The following is a 22,389-nucleotide window of genomic DNA, read 5'->3' as shown; positions in this document are numbered from 1 at the left end:
TGGTGTTTTAGTCATGAAGTCTTTGCCCCTGCCTATGTCCTGAATGGTATTGCCTAGGTTATCTTCTAGGGTTGTTATTGGTTTGGGTTTTACACCTAAGTCTTTGATCCATCTTGAGTTAATTTTTATATAAAGTGTAAGGAAGGGATCCAGTTTCAGTTTTCTGCATATGGCTAGCCAGTTATCCCAGCACTATTTACTGAATAGGAGATCCTTTTCCCATTGCTTGTTTTTGTCAGGTTTGTTGAAGATCAGATGGTTGTAGATGTGTAGTGTTACTTCTGAGGTCTCTGTTCTGCTCCATGGGTCTATGTGTTGGTTTTGGTACTAATACCATGCTGTTTTGGTTACTGTAGCCTTGTAGTATAGTTTGAAGTTAAGTAGCAAGATGCCTCCAGCTTTATTCTTTTTGCTTAGGATAGTTTAGGCTATATGGGGTCATCTTTGATTCCACGTGAAATTTAAAATAGTTTTTTTTTTTTTTTTCCTAATTCTGTGAAGAATGTCAATGGTAGTTTGATGGGAATGGAATTGAATCTATAAATTACCCTGGGCAGTATTGCCATTTTCACAATATTGATTCTTCCTATCCATGAGGATAGAGTGCTTTTCCATTTATTTGTGTCCTCTCTTATTTCCTTGAGCAGTGGTTAGTAGTTTTTCTTAAAGAAGTCCTTCACATCCCTTGTTAACTGTATTCCTAGTTATTTTATTCTCTTTGTAGTGATGACGAATGGGAGTCCATTCAAGATTTGGCTCTCTGGTTGCCTACTGTTGGTGTAAAGGAATGCTTGTGATTTTTGCACATTGATATTGTATCCTGAGACTTTGCTGAGGTTGCTTATCAGTTCAAGGAGTTTTGGGGCTGAGATGATGGGGTTTTCTAAATATAAAATCATGTTGGCTAATTTTATTTCTTTCTCTCTCCTGATTGCCCTAGCCAGAACTTCCAATACTGTGTTGAATAGGAGTGGTGAGAGAGGGCATCTTTGTCTTGTAACAGTTTTCAAAGGGAACGCTTCCAGCTTTTGCCATTCAATATGATATTGGCTGTGAGTTTGTCATAAATAGCTCTTATTATTTTGAGATATGTTCCATCAATACCTAGTTTATTGAGAGTTTTTAACATGAGGGGATGCTGAGTTCTATTAAAGACCTTTTCCTCATCAATTGAGATAATCATGTGGTTTTTGTCTTTGGTTCTGTTTATGTGATGGACTGTGTTTATTGATTTGCCTGTGTTGGGCCAGCCTTACATCCCAGGGATAAAGTTGGCTTGATCATGGTAGATACGTTTTTTGATATGCTGCTGGATTTGGTTTGGCAGTATTTTGTTGAGGATTTTCTCATCAATGTTCATCACAGATACTGGCCTGAAGTTTTCTTTTTTTGTTGTGTCTTTGTCTGGTTTTGGTATCAGGATGATCGCGTCTTTGTAAAATGAGTTATGGAGGAATCCCTCCTTTTCAATTCTTTGGAATAGTTTCACAAGAAATGGTACCAGCTCCTCTTTGAATTTCTGATAGAATTCAGTTATGAATCCATCTGGTCCTGGGCTTTTATTGGTTGGTAGGCTATAAATTACTGCTTCAATTTCAGAACTTGTATTGGTCTATTCAGGGATTTGACTTCTTCCCAGTTTAGTCTTGAGAGGATGTATGTGTCCAGAAATTTATCAATTTCTTCTAGATTTTCTAGTTTATTTCTGTAGAGGTTGTTTATAGTATTCTCTGATGGTAGTTTATATTTCTGTGGGGCCATTGGTGATATCCCCTTTATCATTTTTTATTTTGTCTATTTGATTCTTCTCTCTTCTCTATTAGTAGTATATTGTCCTCTAGCTGTAGTATATTTTGTTAATGTTTAAAAAAAACAACGCTCCTGGAATCATTGATTTTTTTTGGAGGGTTTTTCATGTCTCTATGTCCCTCACTTCTTTTCTGATCTTAGTTATTTCTTGTCTTCTGCTAATTTTTGGATTAGTTTGCTTATGCCTCTCTAGCTCTTTTAATTGTGATGTTAGGGTGTCAATTTGAGATTTTTCCTGCTTTCTGATGTGGGCATTTAGTGCTATAAATTTCCCTCTTAACACTGTTTTAGCTGTGTCCCAGAGATTCTGGTACATTGTCTTTTTGTTCTCACTGGTTTCAAAGAACATTTTTTTATTTCTGCCTTAATTTCATTATTTACCCGGGAGTCATTCAGGAGCAGGTTGTTCAATTTCCATGTAATTGTGTGGTTTTGAGTGAGTTTCTTAATCATGAGTTCTAATTTGATTGCACTGTGGTCTGAGATTTGTTATAATTTCAGTTCTTTTGCATATGCTAAGGAGTGTTTTGCTTCCAATTATGTGGTCAATTTTTGAATGAGTGTCATGTGCCACTGAGAAGAATGTATATTCTGTTGATTCGGGGTAGAGACTTCTGTAGATGTCTACCAGGTCCATTTGATCCAGAGCTGAGTTCAAGTCCTGAATATCCTTGTTAATCTTCTGTCTTGTTGATCTGTCTAATACTGACAGTGGGGTATTAAAGTCTCCCACTATTATTGTGTGGGAGTCTAAGTCTCTAAGTCTCTTTATAGGTCTCTAAGAACTTGTTTTATAAATCTGGGTGCTCCTGTACTGGGTGCATATATATTTAAAATAGTTAGCTCTTCTTGTAGAATTGTTCCCTTTAGCATTATGCAATGCCCTTCTTTGTCTTTTTTGATCTTTGTTGGTTTATAGTCTGTTTCGTCAGACATGAGGATTGCAACCCCTACATTTTTTTTTTCTTTCCATTTGCTTGGTAAATTTTCCTCCATCCCTTTAATTTGAGCCTATGTGTGTCTTTGCATGTAAGAAGGATCTCCTCAATATAGTACACTGATAGGTCTTGACTCTTTATCCAATTTGCCAGTCTGTCTTCTATTTGGGGCATTTAGCCCATTTACATTTAAAGTTAGTATTGTTATGTGTTAATTTCCTCCTGTCATTATGATGTTATTTGCTTATTTTGCACACTAGTTGATGCGATTTCTTCGCAGTGTCATTGGTCTTTATATTTTTGATGTGTTTTTGCAGTGGCTGGTACTGGTTTTTCCTTTCAATATTTAGTGCTTCTTTCAAAAGCTGTTGCAGGGCAGGCCTGGTGGTAATGAAATTCCTCAGCATTTGTTTGTCTGGAAAGGATTTTATTTCTCCTTCACTTATGAAGCTTAGTTTGGCTGGATGTGAAATTCTAGGTTGAAAATTCTTTTATTTAAGAATGTTGAATATTGGTCCCCAATCTCTTCTGGCTTGTAGAGTTCCTTCTGAGAGGTCTGCTGTTAGTCTGATGGGCTTACCTGTGTAAGTGACCAGACCTTTCTCTCTGGCTTCCCTTAACAGTTTTTTCTTCATTTCGACCTTGGAGAATCTGATGACTATGTGTCTTGGGGTTGATCTTCTCATGGAGTATCTTATTGGTGTTCCCTGGATTTCCTTAATTTGCACGTTGGCCTGTCTTTCTAGGTTGGGGAAGTTCTCCTGGATAATATCCTGAAGTGTGTTTTCCAGCTTGTTTCCATTCTCCCTGTCTCCTTCTGGTACTCCAGTTAATTGTAGATGAGGTCTTTATATGAAGTCACGTATTTCTTGGAGACTTTGTTCATTCCTTTTTATTCTTGTTTTCTCTATTCTTGTTTGCATGCCTTATTTCAGCAAGGTGATCTTCAAACTCTGACACCCGTTCTTCCGCTTGGTTGATTCAGCTATTGATACTTGGATATGATTCATGAAGTTCTTGTGCTGTGTTTTTCAGCTCCATTAGGTCATTTATGTTCCTCCCTAAAGTGGTTATTCTAGTTAGCAATTCTTCTAACCATTTATCAAGGCTATTAGTTTGTTTGCATTGAGTTATAACATGCTTTTTTAGCTCAGTGTAGTTTTCTATTACCCATCTTCTGAAGCCTACTTCTGTCAATCCATCCATCTGATCCTCCGCCCAGTTCTGCTCCCTTGATGGAGAGACACTGCAATCATGTGGAGGAGAAGAGGCACTCTGGCCTTTTGGGTTTTCTGCATTTTTTCATTGATTCTTTCTCATATTTGTGAATTTGTCTAGTTTCAGTCTTTGAGGCTGCTTACCCTCAGATGGGGTTTCTATGGGGGCTTTTGTGTTGTTGTTGATGCTGTTGTTGTTGCTTTCTGCTTGTTTGTCTTCCAATGGTCAGGTCCCTCTTATGTAGCGCTGCTGCAGTTTTCTGGGTGTTCATTTGAGGCTGTATTCATCTGATTCATTCCTGTGCGTGGATATATCACTCAAAAAGGCTGGAGAACAGCAAACACGGGTGCCTGCTCCTCCTTCTGGGACCTCTGACCTCAAGGGGAACCAAACTGATGCCAGTAGGATCACTGCTGTATAGGGTATCTGACAACCTCTGTTGGAGGGTCTCGCCCAGTTGGGTGGCACAGGGAACAGGACCAATTTAATGAAGCACTCTGTCTCTTGGTGGAGGGGGTGTGCTTTGCTGGGGGGAAACCCAATCATTTGGGCTGCCCAGATTCGTCAGAACTACCAGGAGGAAAGGCTAAATCTGCTGGCCCGCAGAGACTGTGGCCTCCCCTCTCACCAGAGGCTCAGGCCCAGGAAGATCCAGGTACTGTCCCTGAGCTTCTGGCTGGAGTTATTGGAGTTCCCACAGGGAAAGCCCCACCCAGTGAGGAAGGATGGGTCAGGGTCAGGCCTGTGGCACTCTGTCCACAGACTGCCACAGCTGGTGTGTTGGGCTGTGGGAAACAAGTCTTGGGACCAAGTCATCCAGCCTTTTTGGCTCCAGCTGGGGTAAAGCGAAGCCTGGAGCTGTAGAGATGTGTGCTACCCTTCCCTGGCCCAGGGAGCTTAGTGTGTTAGGCAGTTGCTAGTCCTAGTGCTGGCTGCTGCCCCTCCTCCAAGGGGCTCAAATGGCTTAGAGAGCAGGCAGCTGCAGGCCAATACTGGATGGCCCTGCTTCTGGGAGTTCTGTAGGCTTAAGCTGATTCCAGCGGAGAGGCTGTAAGAATCTGCAGGTTCTGGGGTTGGGACACTAGGTCCCGGTGGTGTGGGTTTGCAAGTGGGATCTTCTGATCCTTGGGTTGTGGAGTTCTGTGGAAAAAGCAGTTTCACTGGATGGTTAGCATGCTCAGTCACTGCCTCCTTTGGTTGGGAGGAGGGGACTCCCCTGCCCTGAGCGACTCTCCGGTGGGTCACCGCAACACACTGTTCTTCCTTCTCTCCGTGGGTCACACCAGCCTTCTAGTCAATTTTGAAGACAGAACCTGGATACCTTGTTGCCAGTGAAGGATTCACATGCTTATTAGGATCTTTTTCAATGGGAGCCTCCGAAGGCTACTGCTTTTATTTGGCTATCTTGGCCCTGCCTCTTTCTGTCTCTTCTTCTATATAAACGTAAGAATTATCTGTGTTATCAGAATCAACTTCTAGCTCTTAGAAATGGGTTATCCATTTATTCCTTAATAGTTTACTTAGATAACACTCTGGTTCCAAATTTCCATTTTCAATGATACCTCAGTGTCCAATGTCATTCCATATTCCTTTCCAATATGCTTTATTAATTGCCCTTTTTGTTGTTAGACACAATGTTATCCCTTTAGTCTCAGTGTTCCATGTAGTCTCTGTTTGATCTTTTAAGAATGCAAATTGGTTCATAACATTACTACTCTGTTTATAGCCTACAGTGAGGACCCTATGCCATTTAGAATAAAATGTGTGTTTGGCCAGGCGCAGTGGCTCACTCCCATAATCCCAGTATTTTGGGAGGCCGAGGTGGACTGATCATGATGCCAGGAGATCAAGACCACCCTGGCTAACATGGTGAAACCCTGTCTCTACTCAAAATACAAAAAATTAGCCAGTCGTGGTGGCACGCACCTGTAGTCCCAGTTATTCAAGAGGCTGAGGCAGAAGAATCGTTTCAACCCGGGAGGCAGAGCTTGCAGTGAGCTGAGATCGTGTCACTGCGCTCCAGCCTGGGTGACAGAGCAAGACTCCATCTCAAAAAACAAACAAACAAACAAAAAAGTGTTCTTGCTGTGGCCTGCAAGACCATAAATCCCAAAATCCCACACAATCCAGCCTCTGACTGCCTCCCAATCTCACCTACTATTTTAGTGTTTCATGGTCTTTTTTTTTTTTTTTTTTTTTTTTTGACAGTCTTGCTCTGTCTCCTAAACTGGATTGCAGTGGCAAAATCTTGGCTCACGGCGATTCTCCCGCCTCAGTCTCCTGAGAAGCTGGAATTACAGGTGTGCGCCACCATGCCTGGTTAATTTTTTTGCATTTTTGGTAGAGACTGGGGTGGGGGGTGGGGAGGCGGTTTCACCATGTTGGTCAGGCTGGTCTCGAATGCTTCACTTTATGATCCACCTGCCTGGGCCTCCCAAAGTGCTGGAATTACAGGTATGAGCTACTACACCCGGCCTATTTTGTTTGTTTGCAGCAACTTACGACTCTCTAGCATTATCTTATTAATGTCTATATTCTACTTCCCTCTGACTTGAATGAAAGCTGCATGAGGCCAAGACCCTTAAATATCTTGCTCACTGTTTTAGACCCAGGGCTTAGAATACTACCTGGCACGTGGTCGACTGTAATCATTCCTATGGAAGCATTAATGGGTTTTACCAGAAGGTGAGAGAGCAGCTCACCGAATGGTTTCTACTGTAGGAAAAGTGGGGAAAATATATACAACTGATCAATGCTATGGGAATGCTAAGCATGATGGAAGTTTGAGTACCCAGGAAGTGTGCAACACCATCACACTCCTAAAAGCTGGTATGTTGCAAAAGAATGTGAGAGGAGAAAACACGGGGAATAACTAATACTACTTTGACCTTTCTAGCCTCTCTCTGAGTTTAGTGCCTTCTCTATCTACTCTCAATATCCTTACTCCACCAGTCCCATGATGCTTCTGGTATATAGGAACAGAAGAAAATAACATTAAAAATGTCTTCTCTCTTATGTATTAATACCTCATTGACACCCAGAAATATCTAGTTTTTAAAATATCTTCAGTAGCTATTACCTACAAGATAAATCAAGACACCTACAACCTTTAATTTATGAACCTAAGCTGTGATTGGTGACTCAACTGTTGTCGCTATTCCCAATTACCCCGTGCACTGAAGAGTCCTTTCTATTACTATATGTGTTGATGGCAGTCAGGGAATAGCATTAAATTTCTCCATCTCAGGGAGGTAGAAACACTTGAGAAAATATCAAAGAAGGGCATTTCTCCACCACACCATTGTTGTAAGGGGAACAGAATAAACTATCAGTGGAAACCTACTTTATGCTGATAACATCCTGTTTTACAAACGAGAAACCAGGTTTTAGCTAGAATAAAAATTAAGAGATCCTAGTTCTAGTTAAGTAACAAAACTGGTTTTAAATCTGTGTCTGCTTGTCCCCAAAGCCGTTCCTTGTTCAGGTACAGGAAGATCAGGAGGATGTACACCTAGGGTGAACCACAATGAAAGAAAGAGAATTCAGAGGAATTTTGAGACTGTGTTAATTAATATTGATGTTTAGAAGACCTGTTTTCAGACTCAGAATATGCATACACAGTAATACAGCAGTTAGGATGTTTGAAAGCCTCACGTTACTCATTTTACTTATTCTTTCCTCGAAGAAGAGCAAAGAATCACCTAACCTGGTCCACTGAGAAGGAAACATGCTTAATTATTTCCCGTTCTCCATCATATAAGAAAGCGAGGCAAGAAGCCTGTGCTTGTGGACAGAGAAACAGCTGTCTTTCAGAAGGACACTGGCTCTTTAGTTTAGCAAAGGAGGCAGGCAAGCAACCCAGAGCTAATCAAGAGAATCATCTTTCTCCAAGTTGCTAGTGTTGAGACCCTCAAAGGGTTAAGGATGGCAGTTTTTTTTGTTTTTTTTTTTGGTTTTTTTTTTTGTTTTTTTTTTTTTTGGTTGCTATGTGCAGCCAGAAAACAAGCAGATTGTTCCCGACAATTCCAGGAGCACCCCCTTAATAGGTGAAAGGTGGACTCAACCACAACGCACTCGCTGACGTGCAGTTGATCCCTAGAGACTCGAGGCTGTTTTTGTGTGTGATCAATGTAATATTCCACTGCTAAATTTAGGAACCCTGCATCCTATGAAAATGGCACCTCACCATGACTAATTAGCAATGAAAACTGTGGATGGTGACAGGTTTAATTATTTAATCTCCAAGGTTTTGATTAAATTAAAACCTTTTGCTGCAGGGCAAAAAAATTTATATGTGCACAAGTTAAGATTATAAAGTAATGAGGCTGATACCACAAATCACAGGAGGAAAAGGGTTTCATGATGCAGCCCATCTGTGTGTATATGATATTAGTTACCTGTGTATTTGTATATAAAACCCTGGAGATGACTGTGTATACTGGGCATGACTGTGTATATATGTCATAGAGGATATTAGTTTGAATTTGTGTATAACATGAGAGATGTATATGCATATGCATTTCTAAAAATGTATGGATATATAGGGAATGGGTATACATTACTGGGTATGTATGCATGTATATGTTATATGTAGGAAAAACTGAGGATTCATATGTGTATATCCAACACTAAAGAAATACCCATGTATGTGTGAACAACACTGGAGTTGCATGTGTATATACAACACTAGAAATGTGGCTGTTTGTGTACAGTACTCTATTTTGTGTATTCCATAGGTGATATGTGTGTATGTGGTGTGTGTGTGTGTGTGTGTGTGTCCACTTTTGGAGAATGAACTTAGCATAGTCTGGCAATGTGTGATTGCCAAAAAGGTGTTACAGAACTGCAAATGTAGACAAAGTTGTATGTTTTATACACACACACACACAGACACATATATACATACACACATATATACATATATATGCACACATATATATACACTATGAAGTTTCATGCATTTATCAAATATTTCAGATACAGTATGTATTCAAACTTAAGAGAATTGTCAATATATATATTACATTGCCATTCTACTAATTTGTATGGACATTTTTACAACATTAAAACATTCTATGTGGATGTATGAAAATGGCATATGAATATTTTATATGTAATGTGTGTTGTATGTATATATATTATGTAAATATTCAATATACAATGATACAAAATGTTTTATGTATACAATGAAAATACATTATATATAATACATTAAAACACAGGTGTGAATATATCCCACTATATACAGATATATGCATAAAACATTTGAAAAATAGTTGTGAGTCCTACTTGTTAACACTGAAAAGATTATCCATATGAATTTATATTTAATGTTGAAAGTATGTGGTATATAAAATACTAAAGATAGGTGTGACTATGTTTATCATATTAGAGAGATGTGTATAAATATTTACCATACAGGAAGTGTGCACAACACTACAGATACTTTGTGTTTGCATTCAATATTTTTTAATTGCATGAAACATACATAACGAAGTTTATCATTTTAAGTGTACAGTTCAGTGGCATTAAGTACATTCACATTGTTGTGCAACTATCCCTATTATCAATCTCCAGAAATTTTCATCTTGCAAAACTGAAACACTCTATCAATTAAACAACAACTCCTCATTCCTCCTTACCCTCAGCCCATGGAATTCACAATTCTACTTTATGTTTGTATGATTTTGACTACTCAAAGTACTTCATATGAGTGCTTTCTTGCAGTATTTGTCCTTCTGTGGCTGGCATATTTCACTTAGTAAAATGTCTTTGAGGTTCATGTATGTTGGGCCATGTGTCAGAATTTCCTTCCTTTTTAAGGCTGAATAATATTCCACTATGTGTATACCACACTTTGTTTATCCACATATCTGTACATGTATACTTGGGTTGCTAGTGCCTTTTGGCTATTATCTTTTAGTTATTGTGAATAATATTGCTGTGAACATGGTTGTAGATATATCTGTTCATCTCCATGCTTTCAATTTTTTGAGTATATATCCACAAATTGAATTGGTGGACCATATGGTAATTCCACTTTTAAATTTTTGAGGCACTGTCATATTGTTTTTCATAGAAGCTGCACCATTTTGTAAGTAATATTTTTATGTATGTGTGTGTTCACTATATAAGACACATCTACAACTAGGCATTTATGTTTTCATTTATAGAAATGTAGATATAAATGTGAATAAAAAGCACTGTGTAAGCCCATATATAACACTGAAGCTAGATTTTCTGAATACAGTTGAGTATTTCCTAATCCAAAATGTTTGCAACAAAAAGTATTACAGATTTCAAAGTTTTTCAGATTTTGGAATATTTGCATATGTATAATGAAACATCTTGGGGACAAGACCCAAATCTAAATATAAAAATCATTTGTGTTTTAGATATACTTTATACACATGTCCTGAAGGTAATTTTGTATAACACGTATAATCATTTTGTGCATGAAACAAAGTTTTAACTACAACCCATTGCATGAGGTTAATGTAAAATTTTCCATTTGTGGTGTCATATCAGTGCTCATTTTGAGTTGTGTGTGTGTAATACTGATGATTTGCATTCAACGACTTCCCTCACTAGCAATCAAATTGTGTCTTAATGACCTGTATTAAAAAAACACTCCAAATGTAGCACCTTAAAATAATAACAATAAATTATTTTATTCATAAACCTGAAATGTTGCCAGTGCTTGGCAAGGACAGCTCTTCCATTGGCAAGGACAGCTCAACCAGCAGAACCTGTGGTGGCTTGATTGGAGCTAAACAATTGGGTTTTAGGAGGGCCACTCACAAGTCTGGTCAACTAATACTGTTACTTGAGGACTCCGCCATGGCTGTGTGCCTCCTTCTGGGTGGGTTGGACTCTCTTACCACGTGGTGTCTGTGTTCTAAGTACAAGTATCTCAAGACAACCTAGTGGAGAATGTATTGATTTCTATGACCTAACTCTGAAAGCACATGGTGTCACTTCTCTCCCTCAGATTCAACAGGATGGAATGTTGACCCTGCCTCTGGATAGGAGAAGTGTCTGAGCCACACTGTAAAGAGAATATGTTGGATGGGAGATTATGTTATGGCCACTTTTTAAAAAGGACAATCTGCCACAGTCACAGGTTATTATTTCTAAACAGACAGTTTGAACATTTATTTTGTTCATGCAACAAATATTTATTGAATGCCTACTATGTGCTACTACTTGGAGTTCAACAGTAAACACACACACAGTCATTGTTGCCCTTGTGGGGCTGATATTCCATTGAATGAAATAAGGGGAAAATAGTATCTGCCATGTCAGATGATACATATTATTGTGTTAGGGAAAAAAGAAAACCAATGTAATGGGGAAAGGAAATGTTGGGAATTAGAGAAGTGCTATTTTGTATAGCATGGCCTGGGAAATAATCTCCAGTAAGGTGACTTTTGAGCAGACACACCTGAAGGAGAGTGATGGAATGAGCCTTGAAGGAAAAGGCATCAGGGAGGTGGTAGTTCTAAACAGAGACATGGCTAAAGGCTTTAAAATATAAGGATGTTTGCTATGTGTGAGAAACAGCAAGGAGGCCAGTATGCCTAAAGTATGAAGGGGAGAGTTGTAGGAAGTGAAATCAGAGTGGATATGGGTGCCAGATCATGTTAAAGTAATAAAGTGATATATTTCTTTCTGTTGCAACAAAAAATTCCCAAAGAAAACATACCAATAATAATTCTTTTAGCTGCATTGTCTTTGTTTCGATCATACTCCTTCCACAAATACTGAATACCAAAGAATAAGCCTTCATGTGATCAGTTAGGGGCATCAGCTGTTGTCTGAATCAGTAGGAAGTTGGCCAACTTATTGAAATTGCTTCTAACCTTGGAGATGAAAATTCAGGTCTCAGAAGGCCACGAGACATCCCTTCTGTCTGAATCTGTTCTCTCTGCCTGCTTCATGCCACATCTGTGCACATAAAACACCAACATATTCACTGACCTGGAAGGCAAAGGTAATAATGGTGTTGGCATTTAGATGTTCAGGTTTGTAATCAGGAAGGGAACTCACTGAAAATGTTGAAGGTTGGTTTGATTGCCCTTCTGTGCATTTCCCTATTCTACAACTCCCTGATAAAACTGGGAAAATCCTTCACCTTGACAGCATTAACATCAGAAGTAATAAATGTAGAACAGCTGCAACCAAATCGGCCAAATACTTGGCACAATTTAAGTTACTTAAGAAGTTGCTTCAGTGGGCAGTGTTTTCAAACCTGACTGAAGATTAGCAGCATCTGGGGATCTTTGCCCACCTCAAAGCTCTGGAGTTGGGCCCGACTCCATAAGGTTTTTTTTTTTTTTTTTTCTTCCCTGGGTGATTCTAACACGCAACCATAGTTGCAAACCACTATTACTGTAAAGCTTTGCCTTACTAGATGGCACAGGATAACTTGGATTTTATTACGCCTTACACAGCATCATCCAACAGAAATTAACATACCTGAAGATTGGAAACTATTAAAGTTCTACTTTCCAAATGGTTTATCTGAAGGACCATTCTAGGTATGTGCTACATTTATAAATATCACTGGAAATGTTTACAGCAGTTCTTGTCCTATCCATCACCCTACTCTTTCCTTCCCAATTCCATTCCTCATATTATTCAAGAGAGCAAGCGATACCACTTCTTTATTTTAATAATTCCTTACGAATAAGGCTTGTCCTTTGCAAGTCTCTAAGGCTATGTTTTCATATGTTGGAATAATGATACACACATATTGATAAGTTTTTAAATGTGTCTTCTGTGTCACTTTGCTTTTTACTTTTTCTGTCCCAACTTTTCTATTGGCATGTGATACAATTTGGATATTTGTCCCACCAAATCTCCTGTTGAAATGTAATCCCCAATGTTACAGGTGGGGTTTGGTGGGAGGTGTTTGGTCATGGGAACGGATCCCTCATGGCTTGGTACTGTCTTTGAGATAGTGAGTTCTTGTGAGATTTGATTGTTTAAAAGTGTGTGGCACCTCCCCTCACTCTATCTTTCTCTTTCTCTCACCATGTGATGTGCCTGCCCCTGCTTCACCTTCCACCACGAATAAGAGCTCCCTGAGACCTCCCCAGAATAGTGCAGCTCTCAGTGTCATTCTTGCACAGCCTATAGTATCATAAGCCAATTAAACCTCTTTTCTTTTTATATTATCCAGTCTCAGGTATTTCATTATAGCCTAACACAGCATGGTAGTTAACTTGTTTATTCTATCAAATGAGATGAAAACATTGATTAAATGGATAATCATGTTCTTAAACAACTTTATAGGTTATGAGGACAGGTATCAGTGATTTGAAAAGGAGATCCACAGTGAAAGCATTTCCTCCACAGGATTTCATATAATCATCTTTGATTACCTCTTGTCATTTTTATTTTCCCCAACAATAAGGCAGGGACACTTCTTGAGAAACTACCTGTAAAATATCATATTAGGAATACAGTTGATAGTCTTCCTCACTGCCGAGGAATGCTCTAGCATGATGACCTACTGGATCTAACACTATGCAAAACCAGTCAACTTCCTGTCATCTACCCCAGATATGATGTTAGTCAGGGATGTCACCTTAAGCACAGTTTCTAAACTAGAATTAACTGGAGTTATCTACTCAAGTGAGTTTCAAACATTTTCTAAAGAAGTCTTTTCTCAAAAAATGTTTATCATCATAGTAAATAGATAAAAATAAAAAAGTTTTTCTTTATGGCTTTAGAGACTAAAAGCCTCATCATTTTTTCCCTCCCACTTTCATCCTGATTACTGTCTTTAAGATATGTCCATGGAACACTAAGTGATTTGTAAACTACTTCTCTACAGTAGCTTCTCCATATGCGGTCAGTTAGCAAAGCCTGTAATCTTACCTCAGAATGAATGCCTGGATGCAGCAGTTCTTCCTCATCACTACTAACCCTGCCCATCTCTCATCTGGACCACTGCAATATATTTATCTCCTGTCTCCAGGTTCCTCTCCTCTGAATCCCATTGCCAATGATTTTCTCTTTAAAATAAAGTATATCAGGTCTTGTCACTCTGCCTTTAAACCACTAGTTGATTTCACACTCTTGGTGCGATGCTGGCCAAAGACTAAGGTTAGAGCCAAACTACACTTCATCTCTATTTTCGACTGTATTCTCTACTAACTGACTGCCGTTCTCTCAAATTGCATAATGCTCTCATCAACCCTTGTTACTTAGAATGCCGTTAAAATGTTAAAAATCCCCAAATTTGTATCTTGAGACCAGCACACTATCTGAGACCAAAGATTTTTTGCCACCTCCACTGCTGCTACCATTGCTTTTTGCCTAGCAAGAGCTTCTTGTGTCTATATTCTGTTTTCCATAGGACAGCCATGTCATTTAGTCTGATCAGTAAATACCTCTGCCTAAAACTCTCCAGTAAATTCCTCTTTCTTTCACAATAAAAGGGGTATTCCTTCTGACTGCATCCAAGGCCTTCATTATCTGGCATTATCTGGTCTCACTCTATTCTTACTCCCCCTTTCTCACTCTGCTCCTGCCATACTGGTCCCCATGCTATTTTCCCAATGCAATAAGTATATTTCAGCCGCAGAATTTTTGGACTGTTTCCTCTGCCTGGCATGTTTTTCGAAATATCCACCTGACTCTCTCCCTCATTTTCTACAGGCCTCTGATAATGTCACTTCATCAATAGTGCCTTCATTGACCATCCTGCTCACTATACCCAACACTCCTAGCTATATACTTTCTCTCTTTTAATTTTTTCCATAAAGCTTTTTACCATCTGATATACTCTAATTTTGTTGTTGTTGTTTTTCACTTACAAGTAGAATAAAGCTCCACAAGAGCAGGAAGAGCAGGGATTTTTATGTTCAGTCACTATTGTGATGAAAATATAGAATAATGCCTTTTACACAGAAGTTGCTCAATAAATACTGTAGGATAAATGAGTGAATAAATGTACCCTGAGCTCCAGCCACATAATCGTTCACTATTTTCTGAACATACTAGAGGTGTTTCTCTAATTTGTTATTTGCATACAGGTTGTTTCTTCTACTTGGAGAGCAATTCCCACTACTTTATGCTTCAAGACCTCTGCTGCTACCTACACTATGAAACCTCCAATTCTCTCAGTCTATGTGCATTGGATTAGCTGTTGTGGTCCAATAGCTGTTTGTCTATTAGCATAATTATTAGAAGTATCTATTAGAACTTTGCAGCATGGTCTTATAGTTTTTGTTTCTACATCTATCTCCCTTAACACAGTTGAGGATTCTTAGGAATAGTAACGATATTATTTGTCTTTGAATAGGCAGCATAAAACTTAGAATGTTAATATATATTTTCCAAATGCAAGTATCAATTATTCAACAGTCCAGATCTGTATATCAATCTGTCACTTTCCAGGAATGTTAACTGGAAACAAAAGGAAAGAGCAGCAAGAAGTTAAAGAATACAGATAAAATTGCATCCGAAGAGTGGAGAGTGTTTGTTCTGTGCGTTTCATTTATATGAAGTGATAGGAAATAGATATTAAAATGAAAACCAGCTAGTGGATTTTGTAAAAACAAGTCGGGGTCAGAATCTGGTCTTCTTTTTACTTGCCAACAAAGATGCTGTCTGGTTGGAACAAGGCAGAGGAAATGACTATTAGAAGACGTCTATATAGTGCTACTAATGAGATCTGGGTCATAGGTGAAAGCAATTTTCCAAGAGTAGCACAGGCTATCTCTTTTGTCTTCGAAATTGTGATAGTAGTTTTTATGATTCTAATTCAGTGACTCTAACCAAGCTCAAAACTTTGCCTGAGCAGACAAAAACTCAGATGTGATTGCTCTTGCAAATAGCCCCTTTAGTGAACTATAGGTGTGAGTATGAATGTGTACTGAGGGGTTACTTTCTAAGTCCCTGCCATGATGAGTGAGGGAAATCAGATGGGGCTGAAAATGCCAGCACTATCTCTGATAGTAGCAAACACCAAAGCCACTACATTGGAGATGACATCATACCCATCACACCCATTTATCGCTAATATTAAACTTTTTTTTTATTATTATACTTTAAGTTCTAGGGTACATGTGCATAATGTGCAGGTTTGTTGCATATGTATACTTGTGCCATGTTGCTGTGCTGCACCCATCAACTCGTCAGCACCCATCAACTCGTCATTTACATCAAGTATAACTCTCAATGCAATCCCTCCCCCCGCCCCCTCCCCATAATAGGCCCCGGTGTGTGATGTTCCCCTTCCCAAGTCCAAGTGATCTCATTGTTCAGTTCCCACCTATGAGTGAGAACATGCGGTGTTTGGTTTTCTGTTCTTGCAATAGTTTGCTGAGAATGATGGTTTCCAGCTGCATCCATGTCCCTACAAAGGACACAAACTCATCCTTTTTGATGGCTGCATAGTATTCCATGGTGTATATGCGCCACATTTTCTTAATCCAGTCTGTCGCTGATGGACATTTGGGTTGATTCCAAGTCTTTGCTATTGTGAATAGTTCCGCAATAAACATACGTGTGCATGTGTCTTTATAGCAGCATGATTTATAATCCTTTGGTTATATCCCCAGTAATGAGATAGCCAGGTCATATGGTATTTCAAGTTCTAGATCCTTAAGGAATCGCCATACTGTTTTCCATAGGGGTTGAACTAGTTTACAATCCCACCAACAGTGTAAAAGTGTTCCTATTTCTCCACATCCTCTCCAGCACTTGTTGTTTCCTGACTTTTTAATGATTGCCATTCTAACTGGTGTGAGATGGTATCTCATTGTTGTTTTGATTTGCATTTCTCTGATGGCTAGTGATGACGAGCATTTTTTCATGTGTCTGTTGGCTATATGCATGTCTTCTTTTGAGAAGTGTCTGTTCATACCTCTTGCCCACTTTTTGATGGGGTTATTTGTTTTTTTCTTGTAAATTTGTTTGAGTTCTTTGTAGGTTCTGGATATTAGCCCTTTGTCAGATGAGTAGATTGCAAAAATTTTCTCCCATTCTGTAGGTTGCCTGTTCACTCTGATGGTAGTTTCCTTTGTGTGCAGAAGCTCTTTAGTTTAATTAGATCCCATTTGTCAATTTTGGCTTTTGTTGCCATTGCTTTTGGTGTTTTAGACGTGAAGTCCTTGCCCATGCCTATGTCTTCAATGGTATTACCTAGGTTTTCTTCTAGGGATTTTATGGTATTAGGTCTAACATTTAAGTCTCTAATCCATCCTGAATTAATTTTCATATAAGGAGTAAGGAAAGAATCCAGTTTCAGCTTTCTACTTATGGCTAGCCAATTTTCCCAGCACCATTTATTAAATAGGGAAACCTTTCCCCATTTCTTGTTTTGTCAGGTTTGTCAAAGATCAGATGGCTGTAGATGTGTGGTATTATTTCTGAGGACTCTGTTCTGTTCCATTGGTCTATATCTCTGTTTTGGTACCAGTACCATGCTGTTTTGGTTACTGTAGCCTTGTAGTATAGTTTGAAGTCAGGTAGCGTGATGCCTCCAGCTTTGTTCTTTTGACTTAGGATTCTCTTGCAATGTGGACTCTTTTTTGGTTCCATATGAACTTTAAAGCAGTTTTTTCCAATTCTGTGAAGAAAGTCATTGGTAGCTTGATGGGGATGGCATTGAATCTATAAATTACCTTGGGCAGTAAGGCCATTTTCATGATATTGATTCTTCCTATCCATAAGCATGGTATGTTCTTCCATTTGTTTGTGTCCTCTTTAATTTCACTGAGCAGTGGTTTGTAGTTCTCCTTGAAGAGGTCCTTTACATCCCTTGTAAGTTGGATTCCTAGGTATTTGATTCTCTTTGAAGCAATTGTGAATGGAAGTTCATTCATGATTTGGGTCTCTCTTTGTCTGTTACTGGTGTATAAGAATGCTTGTGATTTTTGCAGATTAATTTTATATCCTGAGAATTTGCTGAAGTTGCCTATCAGCTTAAGGAGATTTTGGGCTGAGATGATGGGGTTTTCTAAATATACAATCATGTCATCTGCAAACAGGGACAATTTGACGTCTTCTTTTCCTAACTGAATACCATTTATTTCTTTCTCTTGCCTGATTGCCCTGGCCAGAACTTCCAACAGTATGTTGAATAGGAGTGGTGAGAGAGGGCATCCCTGTCTTGTGCCAGTTTTCAAAGGGAATGCTGCCAGTTTTTGCCCATTCAGTATGATATTGGCTGTGGGTTTGTCATAAATAGCTCTTATTATTTTGAGGTACGTTCCATCAATACCAAATTTATTGAGACTTTAGCATGAAGGGCTGTTGAATTTTTGTCAAAGGCCTTTTCTGCATCTATGAGATAATCATGTGGTTTTTGTCTTTGGTTCTGTTTATGTGCTGGATTATGTTTATTGATTTGCATATGTTGAACCAGCCTTGCATCCCAGGGATGAAGCCCACTTGATCATGGTGGATAACCTTTTTGATGTGCTGCTGGATTCGATTTGCCAGTATTTTATTGAGGATTTTTGCATCGATGTTCATCAGGGATATTGGTCTAAAATTCTCTTTTTTTGTGGTGTGTCTGCCAGGCTTTGGTATCAGGATGATGTTGGCCTCATAAAATGAGTTAGGGAGGATTCCCTCTTTTTCTATTGATTGGAATAGTTTCAGAAGGAATGGTACCAGCTCCTCCTTGTACCTCTGGTAGAATTCAGCTGTGAATCCATCTGGTCCTGGACTTTTTTTCATTGGTAGGCTATTAATTATTGCCTTAATTTCAGAGCCTACTATTGGTCTATTCAGGGATTCAACTTCTTCCTGGTTTAGTCTTGGAAGAGTGTAAGTGTCCAGGAAATTATCCATTTCTTCTAGATTTTCTAGTTTATATGTGTAGAGGTGTTTATAGTATTCTCTGATGGTAGATTGTATTTTTGTGGGATCTGTGGTGATATCCCCTTTATCATTTTTTATTGCGTCTATTTGATTCTTCTCTCTTTTCTTCTTTATTAGTCTTGCCCACGGTCTATCAATTTTGTTGATCTTTTCAAAAAACCAACTCCTGGATTCATTGATTTTTTGGAGGGTTTTTTGTGTCTCTATCTCCTTCAGTTCTGCTCTGATCTTAGTTATTTCTTGCCTTCTGCTAGCTTTTGAATGTCTTTGCTCTTGCTTCTCTAGTTCTTTTAACTGTGATGTTAGAGTGTCAATTTTAGATCTTTCCTGCTTTTCTTGTGGGCATTTAGTGCTATAAATTTCCCTCTACACACTGCTTTAAATGTGTCCCAGAGATTCTGGTATATTGTATCTTTGTTCTCATTGGTTTCAAAGAACATCTTTATTTCTGCCTTCATTTCGTTATGTACCCAGTAGTCATTCAGGAGCAGTTTGTTCAGTTTCCATGTAGTTGAGCGGTTTTGATTGAGTTTCTTAGTCCTGAGTTCTAGTTTGATTGCACTGTGGTCTGAGAGAGAGTTTGTTATAATTTCTGTTCTTGTACATTTGCTGAGGAGTGCTTTATTTCCAATTATGTGGTCAATTTTGGAATAAGTGCAATGTGGTGCTGAGAATAATGTATATTCTGTTGATTTGGGGTGGAGAGTTCTGTAGATGTCTATTAGTTCCTCTTGGTGCAGAGTTGAGTTCAATTCCTGGAGATCCTTGTTAACTTTCTGTCTCGTTGATCTGTCTAATGTTGACAGTGGGGTGTTGAAGTCTCCCATTATTATTGTATGGGAGTCTACGTCTCTTTGTAAGTCTCTAAGGACTTGCTTTATGAATCTGGGTACTCCTGTATTGGGTGCATATGTAGTTAGGATAGTTAGCCATTCCTGTTGAATTGATCCCTTTAGCATTATGTAATGGCTTTGTCTCTTTTGATCTTTGGTGGTTTAAAGTCTGTTTCATCAGAGACTAGGATTGCAACCCCTGCTTTTTTTCTGTTTTCCATTTGCTTAGCAGATCTTCCTCCATCCCTTTATTTTGAGCCTATGTGTGTTTCTGCATGTGAGATGGGTCTCCTGAATACAGCAGACTGATGGGTCTTGGCTCTTTATCCAGTTTGCCAGTCTGTGTCTTTTAATTGGACCGTTTAGTCTATTTACATTTAAGGTTAATATTGTTATGTGTGAACTTGATCCTGTCATTATGAAATTAACTGGTTATTTTGCTCATTAGTTGATGCAGTTTCTTCCTTTACATTTTGGCATGTTTTTGCAATGACTGGTACCAGTTGTTCCTTTCCATGTTTAGTGCTTCCTTCAGGGTCTCTTGTAAGGCAGGCCTGATGGTGACAAAATCCCTAAGCATTTTCTTATCTGTAAAGGATTTTATTTCTTCTTCACTTATGAAACTTAGTTTGGCTGGATATGAAATTCTGGGTTTAAAATTCTTTTCTTTAAGAATGTTGAATATTGGCCCCCACTCTCTTCTGGCTTGTAGAGGTTCTGCCGAGAGATCTGCTGTTAGTCTGATGGGCTTCCCTTTGTGGGTAACCCAACCTTTCTCTCTGGCTGCCCTTAACAGTTTTTCCTTCATTTCAACTTTGGTGTATCTGACAATTATGTGTCTTGGAGTTGCTCTTCTCAAGGAGTATCTTTGTGGCATTCTCTGTATTTCCTGGATTTGAATGTTGGCCTGCCCTACTGGGTTGGGGAAGTTCTCCTGGATGCTATCCTGAAGAGTGTTTTCCAACTTGGCTCCATTTTCCCCCTCACTTTCAGGCACCCCAATCATACGTAGATTTGGTCTTTTTACATAATACCATACTTCTTGAAGGCTTTGTTCATTTCTTTTTCCTCCTTTTTCTTTAGACTTCTCTTCTTGCTTCATTTCATTCATTTGATCCCCAATCGCTGATACTCTTTCTTCCAGTTGATCAAATCGGTTACTGAAGCTTGTGCATTTGTCACATATTTCTCGTGTCATGGTTTTTATCTCTGTCTGTTCGTTTATGGCCTTCTCTGCATTGATTATTCTTGTTATCTATTCTTCCATTCTTTTTTCAAGATTTTTAGTTTCTTTGCACTGGGTATGTAATTCCTCCTTTAGCTCTGAGAAGTTTGATGGACTGAAGCCTTCTCTCAACTCGTCAAAGTCATTATCCATCCGGCTTTGATCCATTGCTGGCAATGAGCTGCGTTCCTTTGGAGGGGGAGATGCACTCATATTTTTTGAATTTCCAGCTTTTCTGCCCTGCTTTTCCCCCATCTTTGTGGTTTTATCTGCCTTTGGTCTTTGATGATGATGACGACGAACTGACGGGGTTTTGGTGTGGGTGTCCTTCCTGTTTGTTAGTTTTCCTTCTAACAGTCGGGACCCTCAGCTGCAGGTCTGTTGGAGATTGCTTGAGGTCCATTCTAGACCCTGTTTGCCTGGATATCAGCAGCAGAGGCTGCAGAAGATAGAATATTGCTGAACAGCTAGTGTGCCTGTCTAATTCTTGCTTTGGAAGCTTCGTCTCAGGGGTGTACCCTGCCGTGTGAGGTGTGGGGTGTTGGTCTGCCCCTAGTGGGGGATGTCTCCCAGTTAGGCTACTCAGGGGTCAGGGACCCACTTGAGCAGGCAGTCTGTCCATTCTCAGATCTCAACCTCCGTGCTGGGAAAATCTACTGCTCTCTTCAAAGCTGTCAGACAGGGTCGTTTGCGTCTGCAGAGGTTTCTGCTGCTTTTTGTTTGTTTATTTGTTTAGCTATGCCCTCTCCCCAGAGGTGGAGTCCACAGAGACAGGCCGGCCTCTTTGAGCTGCTGTGGGTTCCACCCAGTTCGAGCTTCCCAGCGGCTTTGTTTACCTACTTAAGCCTCAGTGATGGCGGGCGCCCCTCCCCTAGCCTGGCTGCTGCCTTGCAGTTGGATCTCAGACTGCTGTGCTAGCAATGAGAGAGGCTCTGTGGGCATGGGACCCTCCCGGCCGGGTGTGGGATATAATCTCCTGGTGTGCCGTTTGCTAAGATCTTTGGTAAAGCGCAGTATTGGGGTGGGAGTTACCCAATTTTCCAGGTGTTGTGTGTCTCAGTTCCCCTGGCTAGGAAAAGGGATTCCCTTCCCCCTTGAACTTCCCAGGTGAGGAGATGCCTTGCCCTGCTTCAGCTTTTGCTGGTTGGGCTGCAGCAGCTGACCAGCACTGATTGTCCGGCACTCCTTAGTGAGATGAACCCGGTACCTCAGTTGAAAATGCAAAAATCACCCATCTTCTGTGTCGCTGGCACTGGGAGCTGGAGGCTGGAGCTGTTCCTATTTGGCCATCTTGCTCCACCCATGCTAATATTAAACTTAATGGGAATAAATGGAATCATTCCCTTTGTAAGATCAGATGCATGGTAAAATTAAAACAACAGCAGCAGCAATAACAAAAGATATTGGAGGTCATAGCCAATGTAGATGAAGAAATAGAAACACACAATTAAAAAATAAAACTATCTTTATTTGAAGAGTGATGGTCACTTTCATAGAATAAACTAAGAAAGCTACAAATACC

General features: G+C 39.4%; 1 long non-coding RNA gene across 2 annotated transcripts in view; it reads right to left on the bottom strand.

Annotated features, from left to right (window-relative positions):
* Positions 1–22,389, bottom strand: part of LOC105471471 (uncharacterized) — a 487,352-nt gene that overhangs the window by 105,513 nt on the left and 359,450 nt on the right. Inside the window, exon 7 of one of the 2 annotated variants that reach the window (XR_011610729.1) lies at positions 9,497–11,945. The exons of the other annotated variant lie outside the window; for it this stretch is intronic. This is a non-coding gene — a long non-coding RNA (uncharacterized lncRNA). Of the gene's footprint in view, positions 1–9,496; positions 11,946–22,389 lie in introns of those variants that run through there. 2 annotated transcript variants of the gene reach the window in all.

This window comes from Macaca nemestrina, chromosome 12 (assembly GCF_043159975.1).
Source record: "Macaca nemestrina isolate mMacNem1 chromosome 12, mMacNem.hap1, whole genome shotgun sequence".
Lineage (NCBI taxonomy): Eukaryota > Metazoa > Chordata > Mammalia > Primates > Cercopithecidae > Macaca > Macaca nemestrina.
The sequence above is the reverse complement of the archived record's forward strand: the minus strand, read 5'-3'. Positions and strand labels throughout refer to the sequence as shown.